The 11,676-nt window shown below is 40.3% G+C and overlaps 1 protein-coding gene across 1 annotated transcript in view; it reads left to right on the top strand.

Moving 5' to 3' along the window:
* haus8 (HAUS augmin like complex subunit 8) overlaps nt 1–11,676 on the top strand; it is a 281,932-nt gene that overhangs the window by 27,467 nt on the left and 242,789 nt on the right. The window lies entirely within an intron of this gene.

The raw sequence follows: 11,676 nt of genomic DNA on the forward strand, positions 1-11,676 counted from the left end.
ACCCACTGAAATTGTCAATTTTTGCGCTGTAAATAATTATGGAAATCGGGATAAGTGTGTGAGACATTTATCCTACTTCAGAATTCCAAAAGTGAGGAGAAATGATAGAAACAAGAGCTGAAGGGACAACACCAGCCAGAGTGCTTGGCGAACATTGGCCGTTTGCTCACTGCATTTCATCAAGTAAGGCATTATTTGTGTTTTTTCTTGATTCCTTTGGCATCTAAAAAGTTTCAGAAGTGATAAATTTGGCTGTAATTTTTTTTAAATCGCCCATGGTTCTCGTGCGTTTTTACATACAAAATGAAAACGCATCTGAAGAAAAATTTACAGTCAGATTTATCACTTCTGAGAGTTTTTTGATACCAAAGGAATCAAGAAAAAACACAAATAATGCCTTACTTGATGAAATGCAGTGAGCAAACGTGATAATTCCCAATATTTTCAATGTTTACCAAGCACTTTAGCTGCTGTAGTCCCTTCAGTTCTTGCTTCTCTATACCTTCATTTCGCTTCACTTTTGGAATTCTGAAGTTGGATACATGTCTCTCACACTTACCCCGACTCCCACAATTTTTTTCAGTGCAAAAATTCAACATTTTGGCGGTTTTTAACAGGTAGGAAAGTACGTGTTTCTAGCATTAATAACATATACCGGAAGTGACGGATGTCTTCCAGTTGTATTTAGCCCCCCTATACCTTGATGCTTGGGTTCAGTGCAAAGATACTAGAGCATTTGGTTTAGAGTGCTCAGTCATCCTCCACAATTATTTACAGCGGAAAAATTGGTAATTTCGGTGGGTTTTAACAGGTAAGAAACTACGCGTTTCATGAGTTACTAGTGTATGTGGGAGGCTGCCATGTCCTCCAGAAGGATTGAGCTGCTCCGTGCGTCATGCCCTTTGACCCAATGACCTTACGTGCAACCCCCCCTATACATAGTCCCCCCCAGTTCAGGGTACCATAATGTTTGGGACACAGCAGTGTCATGTAAATGAAAGTAGTCATGTTTAGTATTTTGTTGCATATCCTTTGCTTGAAGTCTGTGATTCATGGACATCACCAGTTCCTGGGTTTCTTCTCTTCTTTAGCTTATGCTTGTTTTGGGGGCTAATCCCCTTCATTTTTCTCTTTGGCATATAAAAGGCATGCTCACTTGGGTTCAGATTGGGTGATTTGCTTGGCCACTCAAGAATTGACCATTTTGTAGCTTTGCAAAACTACTTTGTTGCTTTAGCAGTATGTTTGGGTTAATTGTATTGCTATAGAATGAACCGCCTGCTAATGAGTTTTGAGGTATTTGTTTGAACTTCATTATGCTACTACCATTAGCAGTTGTATCATGAATGAAGATAAGTGAGCCAGTACCTTAAGCAGCCCTACGTGCCCAGGTCGTAACACCCCCACCACCATGTTTCACATGCTTTGGATCTTGGGCAGTTCCTTCTCCTCCATACTTTGCTCTTGCCATCACTGATACTTCGTCTCATCTGTCCACAAGACCTTTTTCCAGAACTGTGGTTGCTCTTTTAAGAACTTCTTGGCAAACTAACCTGGTCATCCTATTTTTGCAACTAACCAGTGGTTTGCACCTTGTAGTGTAGCCTCTGTATTTCTGTTCATGAAGTCTTCTGCGGACAGTAGTCATTGACAAATCCACACCTGACTCCTGAAGAGTGTTTCTGATCTGTTGGACAGGTGTTTGGGGATTTTTCTTTATTATACAGAGAATTTTTCTTTCATTAGCTGTGGAGGTCTTCCTTGGCCTGTCAGTCTCTTTGTGATTAGCAAGCCCACCAGTGCTCTTGTTCTACTTAATGCTGTTCCATACTGATTTTGGTAAGCCTAAGGTTTAGCTGATGTCTCCAACAGTTGTATTCTTGTTTTCAGTCTCATAATAGCTTCTTTGACTTTCATTGGCAAACTTTGGTCCTCATGTTGATAAACAGCAATAAAAGTTTCCAAAGGTGATGGAAATACTGGAGGAAAGACTTGGTGCTGATAGCTCTCTTATACATGCATTAACGAGGCAATGAAACACACTGAGCAATTACAAATGCCTGTGAAGCCATGTGTCCCAAACGGGTGCCCTGAAATGGGGGGACTATGTATAAACACTGCTGTCATTTTTACGTGGTGAAACCAAAATGTATAAAAATGGCCTTTAATAAAATCTGACAATGTGCACTTTAACCACGTGATTTTTTCAATTACAAATCTCAAATTGTGGAGTACAGAGGCAAATAATATATGATGGGTCTTTGTCCCAAACATTATGGAGAGCACTGTGAATTATTTAACCTGACAGTTACTTGTCTGTTGTCATAGTTATGCAGTTTGGTTTATTGTCATGTCTACCGAGGTACAGTGAAAAGCTATTGTTGCGTGTTATCCATGATTACATTACATTATTATAAGACTATACATGATTACAATCTAATCATCCACAGTGCAAACATACATGATTAAGGGAATAATGTTTAGTGCAAGATAAACCCCTGTAAAGTCCGATTAAAGATAGTCCAAGGGTATCCAATTAGTTAGATAGTAGCCCCAGACCACTCTCCAGTTGTTGGTAGGGTCATTTAGTTGTCTGATAAGAAGAAACTGTCCCCAAATCACATTTCTGTGCCTCTTGCTAAGGCAACGTGAAGTGTAAATAGAATCAATACAAGTCCATCTTCCTTTAAAAGAGGCTTACATATCTAAATAAGCACCTTTCAGAATATCCAAGAGTGTTTTGTAGCTATTTAAATATTTTTTGAAATGTAGCTCATCTTTTACTTTGGCATTGTGTGTTTCTGCAAATGATAATTATTAGACAAATATTCACTTAGAAGTTAAAATTTCTCCTCTCCTCTTCCTCCAAATAGCATCATTTGATTTATTAATCCCACACCAAAAAGCCACACAGGACTCAATGTCTCAACTGAAAGATGTATTGGTAGCTTAGGAGAAACTGATAAGTTGCCAAATCTGGTTGGACACGTCATTAGATGTTTAATAATGTGACATTTTCTGATTGGAAGCAATGTATTCATTAAGTTGAGAATCCAACTACTTTAAATTCATGTAAATGTACATTAAGTTGGACTTGATAATTTATAAATTTAAAGTATGATTTCGACAACAAACCTTTGGAATTGTGTAATACAGAAATGGTACAGGAAAAAGGGCAAAACTGAGGGCAAACCACTTGCATCCACTGGCAACTATGCAGGTGAATACATAGAAATACTTGGTTTAACCCAAACAAATAAGATTGTGTATGTGTTTACAATGCTTATAATAAAGCATTTTGAGTGTGGTAGCATTATGAAATAACTACACCACAGAAACAGCAAATTTCTAGCATGGGCCCATGCTGCTGTTTATGCATCACACAAATTCCTCTCACTCTTTTTCATCTCACCCCTTAACACAGATGCAATTTTATGATTCTTTCTCTTTTGTGCTCATCTCAAATCCTTTTAACCTCCTCCATAACGTCCTACCCTGATTTCACTATTAATTCAACTCAATGTGGAAAATTACCATAGTCCTTTTCACAAAAACAAACAACATTCGGTAAATTATAAACTAATCAGTTTACTCCCATTCACTATAAAATGATAAAGTACGTCATGAACAGTGCTACCAAGCGGCACCCACCCATCACTAACCGTCTGACTGACACCCAGTTTTGTCCTGTGGATTTGAGAATCCACAGAACAGCTAAAGTTCAGAGATGTGAGTTAGTTTTAGTTCAGTTAGTTTATTGTCACATGTACCGAGGTACAGTGAAAAACTTTTTGTTGCGTACTAACCAGTCAGCAGAAAGACAATACACGATTACAATCGATCCATTTACAGTGTATACACACTGTACACGGGAATAAATGCAAGGTAACGCTAGCAAGTGTGATTTAGAATAGTCTTAAACAAGGATCATCAAAGAGGTAGATAGCAGTTCAGCACTGATCTCTGGTTGTGGTAGGATGATTCAGTTGCCTGATAACAGCTGGGACAGTCTTTGACAAGGTAGCATTCGACAGAATGTGGTATCAAAGAACTTGGGTAAAACTGATGTTATTGAGCTGGAAAGAGTGCAGATATGTGGAGGTGTTGCCAGGCTTGAGTTAGAGTTTAACTAGTTCCACAGCGACCTCTTACCGGAGATCGACCTTGGGAGTTCCAACTGCGGGAAGCCTACGGCCTTTAACATCGTGGAGCTCGCGGTCCCTGGTTAGGGACCGGTTTCGGGAGCTCCAAGCCGCAGGAGCTTCGACCGCCCCCCACCACAGGAGCTTCGATTGCCCCGACCGCAGGAGAAAAAGGAGGAAAGATGTGACTTTATTGCCTTCTATCACAGTGAGGAATGTGGATTTGTCGCTGTGATGGATGTTTGTCGCTGTGATGGATGTTTACATTTTTTATGTGGTTGTGTGTTTTGTTGCTCTTTTGGTATGACTGTACGGCAAATCAAAATCCTCGTTTGATTTACATACTTGTTTTCTTTTCATACATGGCTAGTTCAAGTTCAAATTTATTTGTTAATAAAATCAATTATAATCATCCTGCCTGAAGTAATTTGTTGCCGGACCTGATCTTTTCTTGCCTACAACTCTTTCCATCCTCCCCCCAACCTCCTAGTTTCAGTCTAAAGGGTCCCAACCAGAAACGTCACCTATCCTTTTTCTCCAGAGATGCTGCTTGACCCACTGAGTTACACCAGCACTTTGTGTTGATCTTTGCTGTACACCAGCATCTGCAGTTCTTTGTTTCTACCTTTTATCCTTTGTCTGTACACTGTGAACAGCTTAATCAAAATCAGGTATGGTCTTCTCTTTGACTGGATAACACGCAACAAAAGCTTTTCACTATCTCAGTACATGTGACAAATATACCACCGGGATCGATGCTCCAAACGACACAGAAGGTTTCGACCAGCCTCACCCGGGGTCAGATCACCCGGTGCGGGGGAGCTGAGATTCCCCCCTGATGCAGGAACTTGATCGCCTCGACGCGAGGGCCCAATCGCCGCTGGCTACGAGAGCTCCCCATTTCTCTGAATGAATGCAGCTTCAGTAATATTGACAAAGCTAAACATCATCCAGGATAAAATGGTCTGCTTGAATTAATAAAACATGAATTGGGTATTAATCGGAGCAACATTTAATAGTCAATACAATTTAGCAGTCTGCTCAACCAAAGTCTGACAGTGCTGGATTATTGGAGTTTTACTGTAATGTGCTACAGCTGCATATACATTTCAAGCTAGGTTATAAGTACTCAAACCTATTGGAGTGAGATTTCAACCTACAATTTCTGACTTGGAGGAGGATAAAGTGCTACTGTTGATTCGACAATTACAAAGATATTGACAATAATTTTGAAAATGCTCAGCGGGTAAGGCAGCATTTGCAGAAAGAGCAAGAATGTTTAAGGCGGGAGACACATTTTAATAAACAGTCTCTAAACAAATCCTGAATGTTGTGCAGTTGCAGGGGCTGGGAGCTCCCCGTCAACAGCCTATGTAAATAAAATTAAACAATTTTGCACCAAAAAGAGGAGAGCGAGGAATGACAGACCATTAATATTAAGACTTTATTATGGTAAATGTGGAAATATTTCGACGTGTGCGTAAAACCAAAATTAGGGCCTATAACTCAAAGCCATCAATAAATCTAAACGGAAATTCAGGAGAAACTTTTTCTTACGAGTGTGAAAATGTGGAAATCGCTCCCATGGGAGGATGCCGTTAATGGGAAACTGTTTTTTGTACACATGGGAGAAATGAACAGAAGGCAAAACTAAAGTGTGTAAATCCCGAATGGAACCTAAATTATACGATATCAGTAAAATTGTAAAATCACAACCCATTTGAGAAACAACTAAAAATATAGTTTGTAATGCACTCAAACTATTTGAAAATGTTTTTGCAAAGTGAAGTCAGCCAACTAATAGCACCACCCTGTGGTTACAAAATAATGTGCTTTCAATATTAAGTTAGACTGGTGGAAGGATGCAAGGAAATAAAGCTAGATCCAGTAATTCAAAAGTCAGTTCACACTTGGACAAATCATGACAGTTGGGTTAAAAAATGTCAATCCTTCATTGTGCTACAACTCCCTATCTGTAACATTCTTTGGCCTTTCTCCTTAGAGCTGTATGTATGAGCTCTTTATTCCCTTTGCTGGCAATGCCAGTAATTCTCATACCAGAGCTTAGGAGGTCCCTAAACCTCTTAACCCCGAGTCTTTTTCGCCCAATCTCCTTCTCTATAACACACTTTAAAATACACACCTCTAACCAAAACTGCAGTAATATCTCCTAGGTAACTGTGAGTCACATTAACACTCCCTATATCTCATAGGAATATTTTACTGTTGCACATGCTGCCCAAAAAGTTGTGTCAGGATGAACTACCTGAAGGACAAAGAAAGAAAATGTTTTAACCTGTCTATAAAGAACATCATCCCTTTCCCAGTTCCCCCATCTTTGCCACATTTGTTCTCGATGAAGGTTTCCACTCTTTCTTCATATCATCATGCATCTATACAGCACAGAAACAGGCCCTTCAGCCCTGCAGATCAAGTTTGCATAATGAGCAAGTCCATTTTGCATGCATTTGGCTCATAGCCCTCCAAAACCTTCCTATCTATATATCTGTCTAAATGTCTTTTAACAGACGTGGTTGTTTCTGCTTTAGAGATACAGCATGGAACAGGGCCTTCGACTCAGAGTCCGTGGCAACCAGCAATCACCCTGTACACTAGCATTGTCCTATACACTAGGGACAATTTACAATTTTACCAAAGGCAAATTAATCTTCAAACCTCTGCGTCTTTGGTGTGAGTGCAAACAGGAGCACCTGGAGAAAACCCACATGGTCACAGGAACAATGTACAAACACCATACAGACAGCACCCATAGTCAGTATGGAACCTGGGTCTCTGGCTATGTAAGGCAACAACTCTACTGTTGCGCCACCCCAGTTTCTATAGCTTCCTCTGGCAGCTCATTCCAGACATAAGATGTAGGCGGCCCCGAGTAAAGTCGCCTGCCTCAAGGTCCCTCTTAAATCTCTCCCCTTTCACCTTTAGCCTATGCTCTCTAGAAGAAAAGTCCCAGCCTATCCCTATAACTCAAACCTGCAAGAAACATGGCAAACACTCCCCAGTAGTTGTGGATGGAGCCCTCACCTGTGTCTCTTCTGTTCCCTGCAGTTCTGCTCTCCCCCCTTCCAGAAAATCGTGGCAAAGTTCCCCTGGCCTTTAACTCTTACCCCACAGCCAAATGCATTTCATTGTCTCTGTACTGTACACTGACAATGACAATTAAAATTGAATCTGAATCTGAAACCGTTCCCCAACATTTCCACTAACTTCAATGCGATCTCACCACCAGGACACATCTTCCCCTCCCTCACCCCTTTTTACTTTCTACAAACCTCTCTCTCCATAACTCCATGATTCTCTCATCTCTCCTGTTAATGAGCCTGTTGGTTTTATGACCACTGGTTTCATTATTACTTTAATTGTGAGATCTCAATTCATCACTTTACATCTATAACCTAGGTCTGATCTGGAAATATTAACAATCCTACTGTCTCATACTCATCTATTTTGCTCTCCACAGCATTTTTGAATTGTATTACTATGGGAACGGTTGTTCAACTTTCAAAGGATCTTACTGCTGCAAGAAACATTCCATTTTCCAATACAGATGTAATACATACTAGAATATAGTCAGCCAAACATTTCCTCTTACAAATGTTTTAATTCCTGTAAGCGCAATTATGTATTTTTGAATGGCAACATATTCCTTTATTAGGTTTGCACTTTCATGCAGGAATCAAAGTTCTTCATTTATTAGAGCAATACACTAATTTTGACTTCAATTAAAAAGTAATTACATTAAAGTGCAAAACCAGCAGAGTCATAGTAGAAAATCAGGGCACTGTTAAAAATAAATGTTCTTTAACCAAATTGAAAGGTTCCCAATAACTAATCTGCAAAATGTATAGAGCATTTGGGAATATCAGATGTCCCACATCCAGGATGGTGGCTTTGCTTTCAACTTTACTACTTCACTTGTTGTATGTGTTCACATTTTATTGCAAGCTGTTCATCAATCATCTGTAATGCCCATAGAATGCACTTTAAACATTGAAACCATCCCTAAACCATGGTCACCTTTTGGTGACCAAGGCAGGTCTGCACATATGTAAATTGTGCTTTGTACATCAAAGTAATTCATATATAAATAAAATTAGTGATCCAGTACTAACTTTAGGGATCACCACTGTGTACTTTTTCCACTTTAAAGAAAACATTCAACATCTTTCTTTTCATTTAGCCAATTTTCTATCCATGCTGTCGGTGAAAGTTTTATGACTTACACACTTGAAATCTAATCTCCTCACTGCTTTCACTCTGGGAAATAAGAGTGGACAATAATAATATTATACATGTATAAAAGAATTAGCCAGATTTCCTGTTTCTGACTGATGTTTGTGGTAAAGTTTATAGATTTTTACCACAGCAAAACATGATTGAGCTTTGAATGTTACTATAATGTGCCGTGAGTGCATGGTCTTCTAAATTGCATCTCGGTTCTTAACACATTTTGAAAGGTGTTGAACTTGAAGGGAAAATGAGCAAGATTATTTATTTGTCATTTTGGGCCAAGATTCAAAGCTATGCATGAAACAAAGGGGTAATTCTGACACACAAACACAACACACAGAGTGAACTTCTGTATAGAACTTTATCTGTTATTGTACACAACAAGATCCTGACCGGTGACGGTGAAATTATTGGTAGTACTGGATTTTTGTGTCGATTAAATGAACAATGCGCTCCTAAACTTTTTTATTTAAATAATAAAATGTACAAAGATCCTGTACTTCAAATGTATTAAAAATGTTAAATTAGCACTCTATTCTGGGGGCAGCAGTATATCATTGGCAAAGTACTGATTTTCATTATTATAAATGGGAGGACTACCAACTATCCAGCTTAAGCCTTGCTTAAATATTCACTGTAGTATGGCTAATAACTACTCATCGTATCACGTATGAGAGCACTTGACAAGTCAGTTTGTGCTGAATCATTTGCAAGTGCTAGGAATAATTTTTTTGTAAAAAGAGCATACAACTTTTGCAATTTATTTCTTCAAACATTTCAAATCAAAAGGGGGGGGGGGCCTGACAATCAAAACCTCAATCCGAGTAACCGATGACATTTCAGAAGAAGGCTGAAAAGCAGGACGTCCTGGGTGGTTATCTCCAGGGTGCTTCCAGTTCTTCATGCTGGTGAGGGCAAGAACAGGGGGATAGGGGATCTGAATGTGTGGCTGAGAAGCTGGTGCAGGAAGCAGGGATTTAGATTCTTAGACCACTGGGATCTGTTTTGGGATAAGGGTGAATTGTACAAAAGGGACAGGTTGCACCTTAACAGGCGGGGGACCAGCATTCTAGCAGGCAGGTTTGCCATTGCTACGCAGGTGGGTTTAAACTAAATAGTGGTTGGGGGGGGGGGGGGGGGGGGGGGGGGGGAGACAAATTGGAAATATAAGGATGGAGTTAAAGGGAAAGAAAATATAGGAAAAGTTAAGAAAGACACCAGAATTAACGGGGCAGAAAACTCATGAAGGGATAGGAGAGTGGCCAAGTGAAATAGGAATCAATGTGAAAGGTGAGGTGAGTAATGGATTAAAAGTATTATATATGAATGCACAAAGAATATGAAATAAAGTGGATGAGCTTGAGGCTCAGTTAGAAATTGGCAAGTATGATGTTGCGGGAATTACAGAGACATGGCTGCAAGAGGACCAGGACTGGGAACAGAATATTCAGGGGTGTATGTCCTATCTAAAAGACAGACAGGTGGGCAGAGGGGGTGGGGTAGCTCTGTTGGTAATGAATGAAATTCAGTCCCTTGTGAGGGGTGACATAGAATCAGGAGATGTAGAGTCAGTATGGATAGAATTGAGGAATTAAAAGACCCAAATGGCTGTTATCTACAGGCCCCCAAACAGTAGCCTGGATATAGGGTGCGTTGAATCAAGAGTTAAAATTGGCATGTCACAAAGGTAATGCTACGGTGGTTATGGGACACTTCAACATGCAGGTGAACTGGGAAAATCAGGGTGGTACTGGACACGAAGAAAGGGAGTTTGTGGAGCGCCTCTGGATTCTTCGAGCAGCTTGTGCTGGAGCCTACCACGGAGAAGGCAGTTCTGGATTTTGTTGTTAAATGAACCAGATTTGATAAAGGGAACAGGGTGAAGGAGCTATTAGGAGGTAGTGATCAAAATGATAAGTTTTAATCTACAATTTGAGAGGGAGAAGGGAATATCAGAAGTGTCAGTATTATAGTTGAGTAAAGGGGACTATGGAGCCATGAGGGAGGAGCTGGCCCAAGTTGACTGGAAAGAGACCCTAGCAGGAATGACAGTGGAACAACAATGGCAGGTATTTCTGGGAATAATAGAGAAGGGGCAGGATCAGTTTATTCCAAAGAGGAAGAAAGATTCTAAGGGGAATAAGAGGCAACCGTGGCTGACAAGGGAAGTCAAGGACAGTATAGAAATAAAAGAGAAGTATAATGCAAAGATGAGCAGGAAGCCAGAGGATTGGGAAATTTAAAGAGCAACAGAAGATAACTAAAAAGGCAATACGGGGAGAAAAGATGAGGTACGAAGGTATGCCAGCCAAGAAAATCAAGGAGAATAGTAAAAGCTTCATTAGGTATGTGAAGAGGAAAAAATTAGTTACGAATTTATTATGGGAACACGGAAATGGCAGACGAGTTGAACAGGTATTTTGGATCTGTCTTCACTAGGGAAGACACCAAAAATCTCCCATGTGTACTAGTGGCCAGAGGACCCAGGGTGACGGAGCAACTGAAGGAAATTCACATTAGGCAGGAAATGGTGTTGGGTAGACTGATGGGACTGAAGGCTGATAAATCCCCAGGGCCCGAGGGTCTGCATCCCAGGGTACTTAAAGAAGTGGCTCTAGAAATCATGGACTCATTGGTGATCATTTTCCATTCTTCTATAGATTCAGGATCAGTTCCTGTGGATTGGAGGGTAGCTGATGTTATCCCACTTTTTAAGAAAGGAGGGAGAGAGAAAATAGGGAATTATAGACCTGTTAGCCTGACATCGGTGGTGGGGAAGATGCTGGAGTCAATTATAAAAGATGAAATAGCGGCACATTTGGACAGCAGTAACAGGATTGTTCCGAGTCAGCATGGATTTACGAAGGGGAAATCATGCTTGACTAATCTTCTGGAATTTTTTGAGGATGTAACTAGGAAAATGGACAAGGAAGAGCCAGTGGATGTAGTGTGCCTGGACTTTCAGAATGCCTTTGATAAGGTCCCACATAGGAGATTAGTGGGCAAAATTAGAGCACATGGTATTGGGGGTAGGGTATTGACATGGATAAAAAAAATTGGTTGGCAAACAGGAAACAAAGAGTAGGGATTAACGGGTCCTTTTCAGAATGGCAGGGTACCACAAGGCCTGGTGCTGGGACCGCAGCTATTTACAATATATATTAATGATTTAGATGAAGGGATTAAATGTAACATGCAGATGACACAAATCTGGGTGGCAGTGTGAACTGTGAGGAGGATGCTACGAGGATGCAGAGTGACTTGGACAGGTTGGCTGAGTGGGCAG

The sequence above is a fragment of the Leucoraja erinacea genome, chromosome 29, assembly GCF_028641065.1.
Source record: "Leucoraja erinacea ecotype New England chromosome 29, Leri_hhj_1, whole genome shotgun sequence".
NCBI classification, from domain to species: Eukaryota; Metazoa; Chordata; class Chondrichthyes; order Rajiformes; family Rajidae; genus Leucoraja; species Leucoraja erinaceus.